The sequence below is a fragment of the Protopterus annectens genome, chromosome 2.part0, assembly GCF_019279795.1.
Source record: "Protopterus annectens isolate FY-2018-M chromosome 2.part0, PAN1.0, whole genome shotgun sequence".
In the NCBI taxonomy this organism is placed as follows: Eukaryota; Metazoa; Chordata; order Ceratodontiformes; family Protopteridae; genus Protopterus; species Protopterus annectens.
This window is the reverse complement of record NC_056728.1, coordinates 1,738,146,557-1,738,162,219: the sequence shown is the minus strand read 5'-3', so window position 1 is coordinate 1,738,162,219 and position 15,663 is coordinate 1,738,146,557.

Below are 15,663 nucleotides of genomic sequence, written 5' to 3'. Positions count from 1 at the left end.
TGCAATAGAGAGCACATGTGGAGGTAAAGGTTCCTACCCACAGATAAGACATACCCTGCAATAAACCACACAGTGTTAAGAAGCAAGACTCCCCATGAGTACATGTCACACATACCCCTGCTGAATGTTAGTCAGATAGGTAATATGCCATATGAGTCACCCTGTGTAACTGTGTGACAGCAGCAGGTACCATCACACCACATGTGTCACAATGGTCAGGGTAGCAGAACAGTATGCTGCTGTAGTCCCAGGGGCAATAGCATATTGTATAGTATTGTATTGTAATGTATTGTATTGTGTTGTATTGTATTGGTATGTTGAGGTGCCTCCTTCATGGAGTGGAACCACTGCTGCTGTGCGCCAGTGTACAGGTACATATCCTGTAGTCAGGCTAGTGTTACATAGCACTTCTATATGTGTGTTTAGCTCCTGTCAGTGTTCATGTAGCATGCAACCGGGGATACCATCAGGTCCCAGTCATGTTGTGTGTTCTGCTTTCCTGAGGGCGGCTCTCACCTGGACATCTGTGATGACAGGGAGGTTACAGTCAGCTGAGATAACTATGTCATATTTTGGGGGAGAGGGTGGGGTGACACCTGCACTGAACCTGTCTGCCACAATGTTGTCAATATCTGTGGTTTCAGTGAATTATTTGTTGTTGTGTACTAACTATGAGCATAGAGGAGGGATTCTGACCAGGTTGCTAACATAACTGAAGAAGGCCTTCTGGTTATCTGTAGTGTCCCTCTTGATTTTCCTCTCAAAATTGCCCATGGATGTTTGTATGAGGGAAAATAGATCCTTACTAGTTCTGCTCAGACATGCCTTCCCTTTATGGAATTATGCTCTGTCTTGCAGTTGCTTCCATCTTTTGTAATACAATCTGTCTATGGCTGGGGTCCACCAGACAGGATGCTGTCCCTTTGTGGAGAGTGTCTTGGTCATATATGGGATTGCATGATCCATGCATTCTCGGAGATGTCCGTAGAAAGCATTTGTGTAGGGGTCAGCATTGTGGGTTGTGTCTTCCACTGGCCCAGTGGGCTGAAAGGATACCATGTCACTGTTACAAAGTGTAAAGTTTGCATCTGCAATGTTATTCACTATAGTCATTTGTGCTGGTGGTGGAGGTGGGATATGTATATCCAGGGCAATTAGTTTGTGGTCAGCTCACAGCAGTTGATGATGTAGGCCATACAGTACCTAGATACAAACCCCCACAGTGAGGAGGTGCTCTGGACCTGAATCAGTGTTCTGACTGCTGGGGTTTGGTAGTATGTTGTATGGAGTGTGCCAGGTACTGTTGCACAGTTGCTGGCTGGGCACTGATACCTGGCCATTTACATGTGTATCCACCAACAGACAGACAGATGCTATATATGTGAAATATGTTGTATCATAACAGTCGAGTAGCATGTGTAGTATGTGTGCCAAATTCTGCTGACATATATTGCTGATATCAGGTTATTTTCTTTTTCAGGTATATGGCTCACCCGCGAAATCCAGCTTACTCCGCAGCTGAGGATGAGGGGATACACCAGAGCCTGGTGTGGGATTATGCAATACTCTTTTCCCGCTCCAGCCAGAATCAGCAGGAGAGGGCTGCACTGTGGCAAGACCTGGTCCGTCGGGTAAATGACATAGGCATGCATAATAGGACATATGAGCAGGTATGACATCACTGCAGTGATTTAATCAGAAATGTCCGTCAGCGTGCGTCGGATATCCACAGGCAACAGGTCGCCACAGGTGGTGGGGTGGCTACACATCCCCCACTCACCAGACTGAAGGGACTACTCATGAGTGTAGTGGCTCCAGTCCGACAGCAACAACAACAGCAGCAGACATGCATTATGATGGAGACTGGAGCCACGCAGCAGGAAGATTATGAGAGTGCAGGTAATATGCCATATGTATAGTTGACTGTTGTGTACACTGGTAGTTAATGCATGTGTGAGGTGTGTCCTTGGTTTGTAGCTGTCATCATAGTATTTAATGTGCAAGTGTGATATCCTCAATATTAGCAGCTGACCTGTGAAAGGCGACTGTTGTACTACTGACCTGTATCATACTCAGTAACAATGGCACAGTTGTGAACACTGACATTAGTTTCCCCACTTCTGCAAGTCCCTCCGGTGTAACAGCAATGCAGCCTATCCATGCTGGTGAGTGTGTATTAACAATACCTGTAATAGTCTTGATAGTAATAGCAATATTAGGCTCACTTAGTAGTGCTCTTTGTATGCATGCAGGTGTGTCTGTGTCTGTGTGTTGATATCATGCATACTGAGTAGTGTACAATTGTGTGCAACTGTGTGCATGTGTACGTGTGCATGTGTGCATGTGTGCATGTGTGCACATGTGTGCATGTGTGCATGTTTGCACATGTGTGCATGTGTGCATGTGTGCACGTGTGCATGTGTGCACCTGTGCATGTGCGCATGTGTGCATGTGTGCACATGCACATGTGTGCATGTGTGCACGTGTGCATGTGTGCACCTGTGCATGTGTGCATGTGTGCACATGTGTGCATGTGCGCATGTGTGCATGTGTGCATGTGTGCATGTGTGCACCTGTGCATGTGTGCATGTGTGCATGTGTGCACCTGTGCATGTGTGCATGTGTGCACATGTGTGCATGTGCGCATGTGTGCATGTGTGCATGTGCATGTGTGCACCTGTGCATGTGTGCATGTGTGCACATGTGTGCATGTGTGCATGTTTGCACATGTGTGCATGTGAGCATGTGTGCATGTGTGCACGTGTGCATGTGTGCACCTGTGCATGTGTGCATGTGTGCACATGCACATGTGTGCATGTGTGCATGTGTGCATGTGTGCATGTGCATGTGTGCATGTGTGCATGTGTGCATGTCTGGACCTGTGCATGTGTGGATGTGTGCATCACTGGTAATATTGTGTAGACATTGTAAACTGTGTTTCCTGTTTCCCTCCCACAGGTTCTGGTGATGCTCTGGTGTCATGCAGCAGGGAACCTGAATCAGGTGCCATGGGTACTGATAATGATGACATCTGTGTAATGGCACAGGAAGGTATGCCAGGGTCCATCATTGGTCAGCCAATTGACAGTACACAGCTGTCAACCCCATCAATGCGCACAGTTATCCTGCCAATACACCCTTTGTCACCAATGTCCCTAGGTGATGGACAGCATACAGTGGGCATTGACCAGGGTAATGTGGTATCTGTGGCATATGCCTCCCCACACAGCAGCCATGGGCATGGCCCTGAGATGGTACCACACAGACAGATGTCCAGGGGTTCTCGTGGGAGCATCCGTGGGCATACTGCCCCGTCAGACGTGCCCACAGAGGTCTTACAACCTCAGCTATGTTTCGGGCTGTCATGCAGGCACAGTCACATATGGAACGGTACACCAGACAGGGTCTGAGGGAGCTGACAGCATGTCGCACAGCCATGACTGACAGTATGCATGACCTTGTGGCTGCCATCTGTAATTTCACCGATGTCATAGACAGACGTTGTGGGGACATATTAGACTGGTTCCACAGCTACATGTCCATGAGCCAGGGCGATGGTGGATGGTTGAGGCATCGACGTGTGCGTATGCCAGCAACAGCAACAGCTGACAGTCGTCGCGGATGACAACAGGGCCGAGGCCGCCCCCATAGTGCCAGCAGCAGCCCCAGCAATGCTGGGTCTGTGCTGTCATCAGACCGCCCCAGGAGACCACGTGCACGTGGCTCTGGCCAGGCCCGACAGGGATCTGTGTCCAGTCAACGAACACCTGCTTCTGATGACAGTACCCAGTCTGGGTTGGTACCGGATATGGTCCGTAGCACCCCTGCAAGGCACAGGTACCGTGTCCGTGGCCAAAGACACTGATCTGTATGACCTGGCAGGTACAGTCTGTGGCTGTCCACAAACACCAGTATATGGCAGCCATGAGGTGGAACTGTGTGCATCCATACACACATGTGAATTGACAACACCTAGGGCTACCGCATACATGCACACACTGCATCAACATTGCCCCACCTTGTACTGCTGTCCCTCACCAACACACATACACATACATGTCAATTGGTGGTATCGGTGGCTGACTCAGGCATACCAAGTTCACACCCTGTGCATATGATGAGACTGTGCCACCTCCTGCAATCTGTAACATCAGTGCAGGTACAGGTTAACATGTTGCTGATGCACAGGGTGACTACATAGACGTGTAGTAATAGTATCATGTTGTTAACAGTACTGTGTGCTGAAATAATTGTGGGTATATCACAGCATGCCTGATGCAATAAGGGTATGATTGTCATGTACTGTTGTCTACACCCATGGTAAGTACCATAGTGTATCATCTGCACATGTTGGCATATTGGTGGTAAGGATGTCAACAGAAGGCTACATACATAGGTAGCACAGGGGATAAGGTAATGAAAGTATTAATACGCAATGATGGACATGTAAACTGCAAGTGGCATGTTGCCCACACTGGACTCTGCAATGTGGATGTTTGAGGATGTTGATATGTGTGCAGTACTACACGACTGGTACAGGACACACAGGAGCACCCTAGCACTGCAATCTCACATCTCATACCATGCTAGACAGCCCCAACACACAAAACTACCCATACATGTCAGGGATACTGTGGTGGCAGGCCAGGTAGCATACATCCTACTAAGTATGGAACCACTGAGTGAAGGTTCAGTGTCTGTTATTTGACATGTGTATTACTGCAGGTATGAGCACATGGGTTTCCATCCAGTTATTGTACATCCTGACAGTACATGGTCTGTACACTTGTGTGCGCTGAGACTGGACCCTAGCCATCTGACCTGCGTATTTCCATGTACATGTGCATAGTGCCTGCATATTTGCAGTGTTACCTACTGGAAGTGGTACAGCTTGTTTGTTGTACAATGGACTACATGCAGCCCTGCATACTGTAGCTTTGTTTGCATGCATGTTTGCTTGCAATTACCCTGGAATACTGGTCCCACCTGCAATGCATAGTTACAGAGCTTCGGTGGACTCCTAGTGACATCTGCATAGCTTACTATATGTATGTCCATGTCTCACTTGACAGAATGTCACTGTTTGTCCTGTTCACATGTACGTTGCCTGTGACACATTGCATATGACTTACCTGGCATTTGTCCACGTGAGCAGTCATATATGCTACTGCTAACTAATCACAGGCACTACACCCTCACATATTCATCTTTTGTTGAACCACCTGCTTCGCTAGGGACGGCTTGCACCTGTCACCCCTGGGCTTTCGGATATTGGCAAAGGTTCTTGCTACCCCCATAGTGCCTTTGTTAGGCAAGGCTCAAATGACAAACCCACCTTCATAGGTATCACAAGGGATTAGAAACTAAGAGTAATGCTACCCAACGCCAGAAGTCTAAACCTCAAGATGCATGCACTTGAAACTCTCCTTAGCATGGAGAACATCGATATCTGTGCAGTAACAGATGCCTGGTTCAGGGCTACTGAGAGCACCCCAGCACTACCAGGTTATACCTCATATCATGCTTTTCAGCCCCAAAACTTGGAACGAACCACAAAAGGAGGGGGAGTATTGATATTCATCAAAGATACCCACACCTCCAGGTTGGTGGCAAAGCACCAAGCATCAGAGACTATCCATGTGCAACTAACAATGTGTGAAACTGCCTTCCAGGTTATAGCCTGCTACAGACCACCCTCCCAAACCCAAGAACTGCACTCGGCCTTCCTGAGAACAGTGGAAAATATGAAGGTCTCTCCAAACACCATTATATTGGGCGACGTCAACTACCCAAACATAGACTGGGAGCATGACTCTAGCTCCAACACCCTAGGCCAAAGATTCCTAGAATATATGTGCTCAAATGCTATGGAACAACTTGTTACCACTCCCACAAGAAGGGGAAACATACTGGACCTGATCATCACCAACATGGGGACTCTATGCTCCAGACTAGAAGTGTATCCCTCACTGGTAAGATCAGACCATAAACTAACCTCACTGGATATTCACATCCCGACCCCACCCCCTGCCCAGAACACCACAGTGAACAACTTCTCTAAAGCAAATTCACACTCCTCAAAACTGAGGTGGAAACCTTCAAAGCCCCCGGGCCTGTGGAAACTACAGACCAGACCACAGATTCCTCTATAAACGCATTCTATGGACACCTTCAGGAATGCATGGATCATGTGATCCCGAATAAAACCAAGACCCAATCCTCCAAAGGCAGACGTCCTGTCTGGTGGACCCCAGCCATAAACAAACTACACAATAGAAGGAGGAAGCTACTAAATGATACAGCAAAATCCCAAAAAGGGAAGGCATCTCTGATCAGTATTAGCAAATAACTACAGGCACTCATAGGATTGTCTAAGGCCAGCTTCGAGAGAAATTGCACAGGACACTAAGGATAATCACAAGGCTTTCTTTAGTTATGTTAGGAACCTGGGTGGTAATTCCCAGATATGCTCAGAGGTAGTCCAAAATGTCAATAGAAACACCAAACCCACAGACATTGCCAACATTCTAGCTGACAGGTTCAGCACAAACTCCCCCCATCCACACCGAAAGGGCAAATATGTATCCCAGCAGAGTGCTGCCCCCCTGACATCTCAGATGCTCAGGTAAGAGCTGCCCTCTCCAAAGCAATACACACTGCATCAATGGGACCAGACAGTGTCCCGGGCTGTGTCCTACATGAACTCCAAGAAGAGCTACAACCAAACATAAAACTACTGTTCAATCCCAGCCTTACTACAGGATATGTGGCCAAAGAGTGGCGTACAGCAACAGTGGTCCCTCTACAGAAAGGTGGTGCCTCAACGGATCCTGGACACTATCGCCCCATAAGCCACACTAGCTCAGTCTGCAGAGCTATGGAAAGGATCATCATGGACCTCATAAATAAAGATATTGGGGACCTACAGACACTGGATCATACCCAGTTTGGCTTTGTTAAGGGCAGATCCTGCCTCTCAAGCCTGGTTGATTTCTTTGAAACAGTCACCAAGGCCATTGACGAGGGGAAGGTGGTCCACACAGCCTACCTGGACCTCGCAAAAGCCTTCGATACAACACCCCACTCGGGCAGTCTAGAGAAGCTCACCAGCTTAAATATAAGCCCCTATGTCACTAGATGGATTGCACACTGGCTCAAGGACAGAACCCACATGGTTAGAATTGCTGGAGCCATGCCAGACTCCAAACCGGTTACAAGTGGTGTCCCACAAGGCTCAGTCCTGGGACCTCTCTTGTTTGGTATATATTTATCGGAGGTACAGGCCAACACGGAAGGACTGTGGCTGACCAAATATGCAGATGACTGTAAACTGGCCACCATAATCGACTCTCCAGCCGACACAAGCATCCTCCAAAAGGGCCTCATAGAAACAGACAACTTGTGCCAGAGCCATGGCCTCAAGCTGAATGCAAAAAAGTGTATAGTCATCCCCTTTGGCAAAACAAAGTGCCCACAAAGTACCACATAGGTGGTAATCCATTAAGTACAGAAGAAGTAATTAGGGACCTGGGGACCCAAGTTGATAGCAATCTCTCATTTGACAACCACGTGGCCAAAGTGGTTAGAAAGACATTTTATATAGCCCACCCCATCATGAAAGGATTCACATCTAGATCAGGGGAGGACATCATGCCTCTTTACTCATCCCTCATCAGGCCCATAATTGAGTACAATGCCCCTGTTGGGATGTACCTTACCAGACAACTGCAGCAACTGGAAAGACCCCAAAAGTACCTCACCAAGAGAATCAAAGGGCTCAAACAGATGCCATATGCTGACCGGTTAAAGAAACCCCAGCTCTACTCAGTGGCATACCGCCTGTTCAGAGGCGATCTGTGCCTGATGTATAAAGCCATGTCAAACCCGGAATTAATGGGCATGCTGCACCTGAGAATATCCAAATCCCATCGAGCTACACGCTTGAAAGACTTGAACCTCAGCACTGGAATAAATAGGACATGCTGGAGGGACAGATTCATAACCCAGAGGCTCACTTCACTCTGGAATAAAATCCCAGTCCAGGTTAGGCAGAATCCCTCATTGACTCTCTTCAAGAGGAATCTTGATGAGTGGATGGGACATTGTAGGTTTACCCCGGGTATCACTTCTGTGTCACTGTTAGACAGAGGCACAGTATACTAACCTCAAAAAAGGGCATGGCAAGATATATTTACAATGGATGGCGACAGCCAAATACATTCTGGCTAGGTTTATAAATGCCCTAGGGCAGGTAGCCTAGTATGAACCTATGAACCTATGACCCTATGTACCTTGTTCCCCATTGGCCCTATGTGCTGTTAATCACCATGGCAATCACAATACTATGGTAGCATGTGCAAAGGTCAGTTGTCAGTCACCTCTATGGTACAGTTGTGGAATATGTGGGTCATGTGGTAATGTCACAGCTGCCACATGTACACAGTCAACCCTCTCCTCTACACATGGACGTACAACACATGTATGAGATGGAACCACATAGCCAAACTGGGGACTAAGCACTCTGAACCCAGTACTGGCATAACCTGTCAGGTGGCATGAAATACTACAGTGACTACAATACCAGTCTGATGTAGACCTACACTGACAGCAATACAAGCACGTGAACACACTGGGCCATTCGTGGAGCCTAAGAATAGCATCCTGCCTGAGTGGCAGACACCTCTGCAGCTGGCACACAGGCATACGTTATGCCAGAACACATCACGCATAACACATAGCACACAAATCCTGTGTGCCAAACAGTCACAGCCTGTACAGCTAGACAACACACCTGCCACAGTTGTGTTAGGTACCTTTATTGTCCGGTACAGTGAGGTCATGCTCACCAGGCTGGACAAGGTGAAGGTCACAGTGATATGCCCGTGGGGCACTATGGTCCACCACATAACACAAGCATACAGGTCAGTCAGAGGCATGGACACATATGACTCAGTCATTGTCCATGCCACATACCTTCTCCTGCTGTACTTATAGGGTGCTGACATCATCAGTGTTTAGAAAGGGGAATGTGCATCCTGTAGTGTGTTCTCCTAGTTGCCAAAAGGGACATTTCCTTCATACAGAATTGCACATACACTAACCCCCCTCATCCAAACGCACACAGTTGCCATTTGCAGGATTGAAACCAGTACTTAACTATGTTATGACACTCAAGATGGACGCATTAGCGAAGCGCACTATTCGCATTACGATGAGGTTTTCCTTCTCCTGCTATACTTATAGGGTGCTGACATCATCAGTGTTTAGAAAGTGGAATGTGCATCCTGTAGTGTGTTCTCCTAGTTGCCAAAAGGGACAGTTCCCTCACACAGAATTGCACACACACTAACCCCACTCATCCAAACACACACATTTGCAGGATTCAAACTCCTATCTAACTATGTTATGACACTTAAGACGGATGCATTAGCAGAGCACGCTACTCGCATTATTGGAAGGTTTTCTTTCTCCTGCTGTACTTATAGGGTGCTGACATCATCAGTGTTTAGAAAGGGGAATGTGCATCCTGTAGTGTGTTCTCCTAGTTGCCAAAAGGGACATTTCCCACACACAGAATTGCACACACACTAACCCCACTCATCCAAACACACACACACTTGCAGGATTCAAACCCCTACCTAGCTATATTATGACACTCACAACGGACGCATTAGCGGAGCACGCTCTTCCCATTATTGGGAGGTTTTCCTTCTCCTACTGTACTTATAGGGTGCTGACATCATCAGTGTTTAGAAAGGGGAATGTGCATCCTGTAGTGTGTTCTCCTAGTTGTCAAAAGGGACATTTCTTTCATACAGACTTGCACACACAATGACCCCCTCCACACATACTGAGCATTTGCAGGATTCAAACCCCTACTTAACTATGCTATGACCCTCAAGACGGACACATTAGCAGAGCACGCTAGCTGCACTATTTGGAGGTTTCTCTTCTCCTGCTGTACTTATAGGGTGCTGATATCATCAGTGTTTGGAAAGGGGAATGTGCATCCTGTAGTGTGTTTTCCCAGTTGCCAAAAGGGACATTTCCCTCACACACACACCAACCCCACTCCCACACACTGAACATTTGCAGGATTCAAACTCCTACCTAACTATGTTATGACACTCGAGACGGACGCATTAGCGGAGTGCGCTATTCGCATTACTGGGAGGTTTCTCTTCTCCTGCTATACTTATAGGGTGCTGACATAATCAGTGTTCAGAAAGGGGAATGTGCATCCTGTAGTGTGTTTTCCCAGTTGCCAAAAGTGACATTTCCTCAAACAGACTTGCACACACACCAACCCCACTCACACTGAGTATTTTCAGGATTCAAACCCCTATCTAACTATGTTATGACACTCGAGACAGACACATTAGCAGAGCACACTATCCAGGTTACTGGGCAGCTAGTCTGCACCTGCAGTATTTATAGGGTGCTGACATCATTATTTCTACAGAGGTATGTACATCTAGTACTACCTGTTAGGTGGGGGATAGCATATATATGCATTTGCAGCCACCTACGTCAGGGTCAGATATGCACATGGCACTGGCAGGTTATGTTTTATACCATGCTTCGTGACCACAGGACCTGTAACACACAACACAACCAGTCCTGACCACCCCACCCACATCCAGGACACACACTTTGCTTCCCTGGGCACAGTGCCAAGATATGCAGGTGTTCACATACACCATTCCAGTTGTTAACATCAGGTACAGGCATATTGTAAGTGGGAACTACTCAGGCCTCTACAACATTACCCTACAGCCACTACAATTTGTGAGTCCATGTGCTATGGCAGAACCACTCACCACAGCCACAAGGGGGAATACATATTGCACCTGACCATCTACAACATGGGTACTCACTGTTCCACACCAGAGGTAGACCACCATTGTTGATATCTGACCATACCCACCTTTCCCTGGCCATCCATATCCCATCCCCACCCCCAGGCAAGGTTGTCACTGCAAACAAAGTGTATTTATCAAAAGCAGACTTTACACTTGTGAAGACTGGGATGGAAGACTTCAAAGGACCCATGCTGGGGGAGTATACAGGCCACTCTGCATAATCCTTGACAATTGCATTCTATGAGCATGTGGAAGGTTTGCATTGATCATGCTATCCCAAATATACCCATGACTGCTCCACAACAGGACACCTGTCAGATGTACACCAGCCATATATGAGCTGTCCAACAGAGTGAGCTAATACATTGCAGAGCAGTAGCCCACAGAGGGAGGACATCTCTGAACAGTACTGGCACGACACTTCAATCCCTCATAATCATCAGGACACAGTGTTGACAGTGAAATTGTCCAGACAATGCAGATAAGGCTCCCATCAGTCTGTTATTGATGCCCACTTACTGTTAGAGGTCCTCAGCAACCCTCCTCCAGCACACACCAACAACATGGCTGTGGCTTAGCAAATTCAAACCCTGGAATCTCCACTGTGTCCCTGCTTGACAGAGGCACAGCACACTAGCCTCACATGGTGTCTTATGTGACCTACTTTACAGTAGCACAGTAGACTACTGTACTGGGGAGGCAGACGCAAAGCACACTCTGGCTAAGCTGTCATTCCCTAGGGCAAAGAGCCTAGTGTTGACCTCTACACCCATATGTTTAATTGTCAAATGCACATTATTTGTTGCTGATAGACTGGTTGCAGGTCTTTATTGCCATAGCGTTCCCTGTTTGTATGAACAACTTGTGTATCTGTGGAAGATGTTTGCATATGGGAGGGATCCACTATATCATGTATGTCTCTGTAGTCATTTAACTGTGTGCACTGGGCAGATTGCTGTAATGTGGTTGGTTCCTGGAACAACACGTACAAATACCAGATATGTGTGGCCAACTGCTAAACTGAGATTTGGCCTAAGTGTGTGAGCATGCCCAGTTCAGCCTTCCCATGGCATGTTGTCTGACATATGTCTCATTTATCAAAGTGTGTGAGCATGCCCAGTGTGAGCTTTCCATATGTTGAACTCTGCAGCCCACCACATTTGTGGATGAGTGTGAACTTCAACAAATATCTCCCGTTTATGGTTGTGTGTTGTGTGTCATGTTGTGTAGTTACTGTCCGACTGCTTTGTGTGTGAACACAACAGGGATTATACTGTGCCTGCAGGGATTGCATGGGATACTTTGCATACAGTTGTCAACATCCTTTCATACTGATCTAACACTGTAGTACCGTATAGTGTACTGGTTCAGTACTTTGACTGTGGTGGACAGTATCCTGGGCTTTAGTCCTATCACTGCTTTACATTTCCATAGTGAGCACAACAGCCTGGTTAGGGGCCAGTTGTGCACATCTGACCATGTTGCATTATGTTCAGATATGAACTACTTAAACCAGGCTTGTCCAACATTGGCAGTGTATTCCACAACATAGGTGTACATTTGCAAACACTAGCGATGTGCCCTAGGCCATTTCTAATGCTAGTCGGAGAGTGTGTTTGTCCTTCAACACACATTGTAAGTGGAGTTTGCCATGACATATGTCATGGTTAGTATACTGTGCCTCTGTCTACCTGTGACATAACAGTGATACCCAGGGTAAACCTACCATCTCCCATCCACTCATCAAGATTCCTCTTGAGGAGAATCGATGAGTGACTCTATGGATAGCCTGTACTGAGAGTTTACTCATGAGTGGGGGTGGCTTCTGTGTTATGGATCATGCAGTACAGCTTGTCCTATGTATGTCAGTGCTGGGGTTCAGGTCTTTCATGTGCATAGCTCACTGCCATTCAGATTGTACAAGGTGCAGCATGTTTATTGATTCCAGCTTGGACATGGCTTTATACATCAGGCACAGCTTGCCTCTGGGTGGGCAGTATGGCAGTGTGTGTAGCTGCATTTTGTTTAATCAGGCAACACATGGCATCTGTGCAAGCTCTTTGATACTCCTGGTGAGGTACTGTTGGGGACTTTACAGTTGATGGAGGTGTCTGCTGAGGTACATCCCACAGGGGCTATTGTAGTCAATTGTAACGCTGATGAAGGATGACTGCAGAGCCACAATGACCTCCCCTTATCTAGATCTGACAACCTTCATGATTAGGTGGGTATATGGTATGTTTCTGTAAACACTACAGCCACATGTTTGTCCAATGCAGGATATCTATCACCTTGTGTCCCCAGGTCTCTCATTACATGTTAAGTGCGTAATGGGTTAACACCTATGTGGTAATTGGTGGGCACTTACTGTATATCCATGGGGGTTGACTATACACTTTTCTGCAATTAGCTTGCTGGCATGACTATGGCACCAGTTGTCTGTTTCTATGTGGCCCTTTTGTGGGATGCTTGTGTCAGCTGGAGGGTCAGATATGGTGGGCAGTTTGTAGTTCTCTGCAAACATGTTCAGACACAGTCCTTCCATGTTGGCCTGTACCTATGGGACATATATACCAAATGAGGGAGGTCCCAGGACCAAGCCTTGTGGGATGCCAATTATATCTGGTTTGTAGTCTGACATGGCTGCAGCATGTCTGACCATGTCAGTTCTGTCCTTGGTCTGGTTTGCAACCCCTCTACTGACATAGGGATTTATATTTAAGCTGGTGAGCATATCTATAATGAACATGTAGGGTATTGTATAGAAGCCTTTGCAAGGACCAGCTACGCTGTGTGGACCACATTGCCCTCATCAATGACCTTAATGACTGTTTCAAATGAGTCAAACATGTTTAGGGGCAGGATCTGCACTTAAGAAAGCCACACTGGGTAGGGTCCGGTGTCAGTAGGTCCCCAATATCTTTATGTCTGCGGTACATGCTGATCCTTTCCATAGCTGTGCAGACCGAGCTTCTCAGGATTCTGGGGTGGTAGTTTTCAGTATCCATTCAGGCAACACCTTTGTTGAGAATGACCACTGTTGTTGTACACTGCTCTTTGGGTACATATCCTGTGGTAAGGCTGACATTGAGCAGTAGTGTGATTTGGCATTCCATTCTTCTTGGAGTCCATGTTGGACTCAGCCCAGGACACCATCTCATACCATTGCTGCTGTGTGTTTTGCTTTGTAGATGCTGGCTGTTACCTCAGCATCTGCAATGTCAGGGGCCAGCAGTCTGCTGGGATAGATATTTTGCATTCTGTGGGGGGGGTTTGCACTGCACCTGTCAGGATGTATGCTGGCAATATGTGTGTGTGTTTGGTATGTTGTTTGTAATATTTGTGTGATTCAGAGCATATCTGTGAATTCCCAGCATGGTTCCTACCATCAGTTGTGGAAGCCTTGGGATTATCCTTAGTGTACTGTACAATTTGTATCTTCATAGGTTCATAGGTTCATACTAGGCTATCCACCCTAGGGCATTTGTAAGCCTAGCCAGAGTGTGTGTGGCTTTCTCCACCCCTTGCTATGTGAATATTATGGCCATTTATGATTTGCTTTGCTGTGCCTCTGTCTGGACGTGACACAGTGAAGACCCCCAGTGTAAATCTACGATCATCCATCCACTTGGCAAGATTCCTGTTGAAGAGTGTCAGTGAGGGGCTCTGCCTAGCATGGAGTGGGATTCTGTTCCAGGGTGTGGGGAGCCTCTGGGTTATGTATCTGTCCCTCCAGCACATCCTATTTCATTATGTGTTGAGGTTGACATCTCTCACTCTCACAGCTCCGATGGCTTTGAGTTTTCTGGGGTGGAGCATGTCCATTACTCCTGTGTTGGACATGGCCTTGTACAACAGACATACAATGCCTCTGTGTAGGCAGTATGTGACTGCATTCAGCTGGGGTGTCTACAGCCAGGCAGCATATGACATATATTTGAGACCCTTTATCCTCTTGGTGAGGTACCTTTGAGGTCTTTCTAACTGCTGCAGGTGTCAGGTAAGGTACATCCCAAATGAGGCATTGTACTAGATTATGGGTCTGATAAGAGAACAGTATAGGGGCACAATGACCTCTGTTGACGTAGATGTGAATCCTTTCATGATATGGTGTCCAATATAGACAGTCTTCCTAGCCACATTGGCAATGTGAGTGTCACATAACAGGTTACTGTCCACTTGTGTCCCTAGGTCCCTGATTACTCCTTCCATACATAATGGTTTACCACCTATGTGGTAATTTGTGAGTACCTTGTTTGGTATTTGGTGGGACATTCATACTGTCCAGTGTCTTCAGGACGGCTGGGTGGGGTTCCTGTGTGTGAGAGTGTGGTCTGTAGCATGCTACAGGCTGTACAGCAGTCTTGCCTATGGTTAGTTGCACATGGGTGGACTCCAATGCCTTGTGCATTGTCAGTTACCTGGATATATGGGTGTCTGTGGTGAATATGGATACTCACCCTCCTTTTATGTTTTGTTCCAGGTTTTGTGGCCATAATGCATGATATGTGGTATAACCTGGTAGTGCTGGTGTGCTGTCAGGAGGCTTGCAGCAGGTTTCTGTCACTGCACAGACATCGATGTTCTCCATACTGGGGATGGCCTCGGGAGCATGCATATTGAGGTTTACACATCTGGCATTGGTCAGCATTACCCTTATGTTTCTTTCCACTTATGTTTTGTAGGGTGGTGGGTTAGTCTTTTCAGCCTTGCCTACGAAAGGCTCTATGGAGGTGGCAAAAGCCTTATCCAATATCCAGACGCCCAGGGGTAACAGGTGCAAGCCATCCCTGGAACAGCT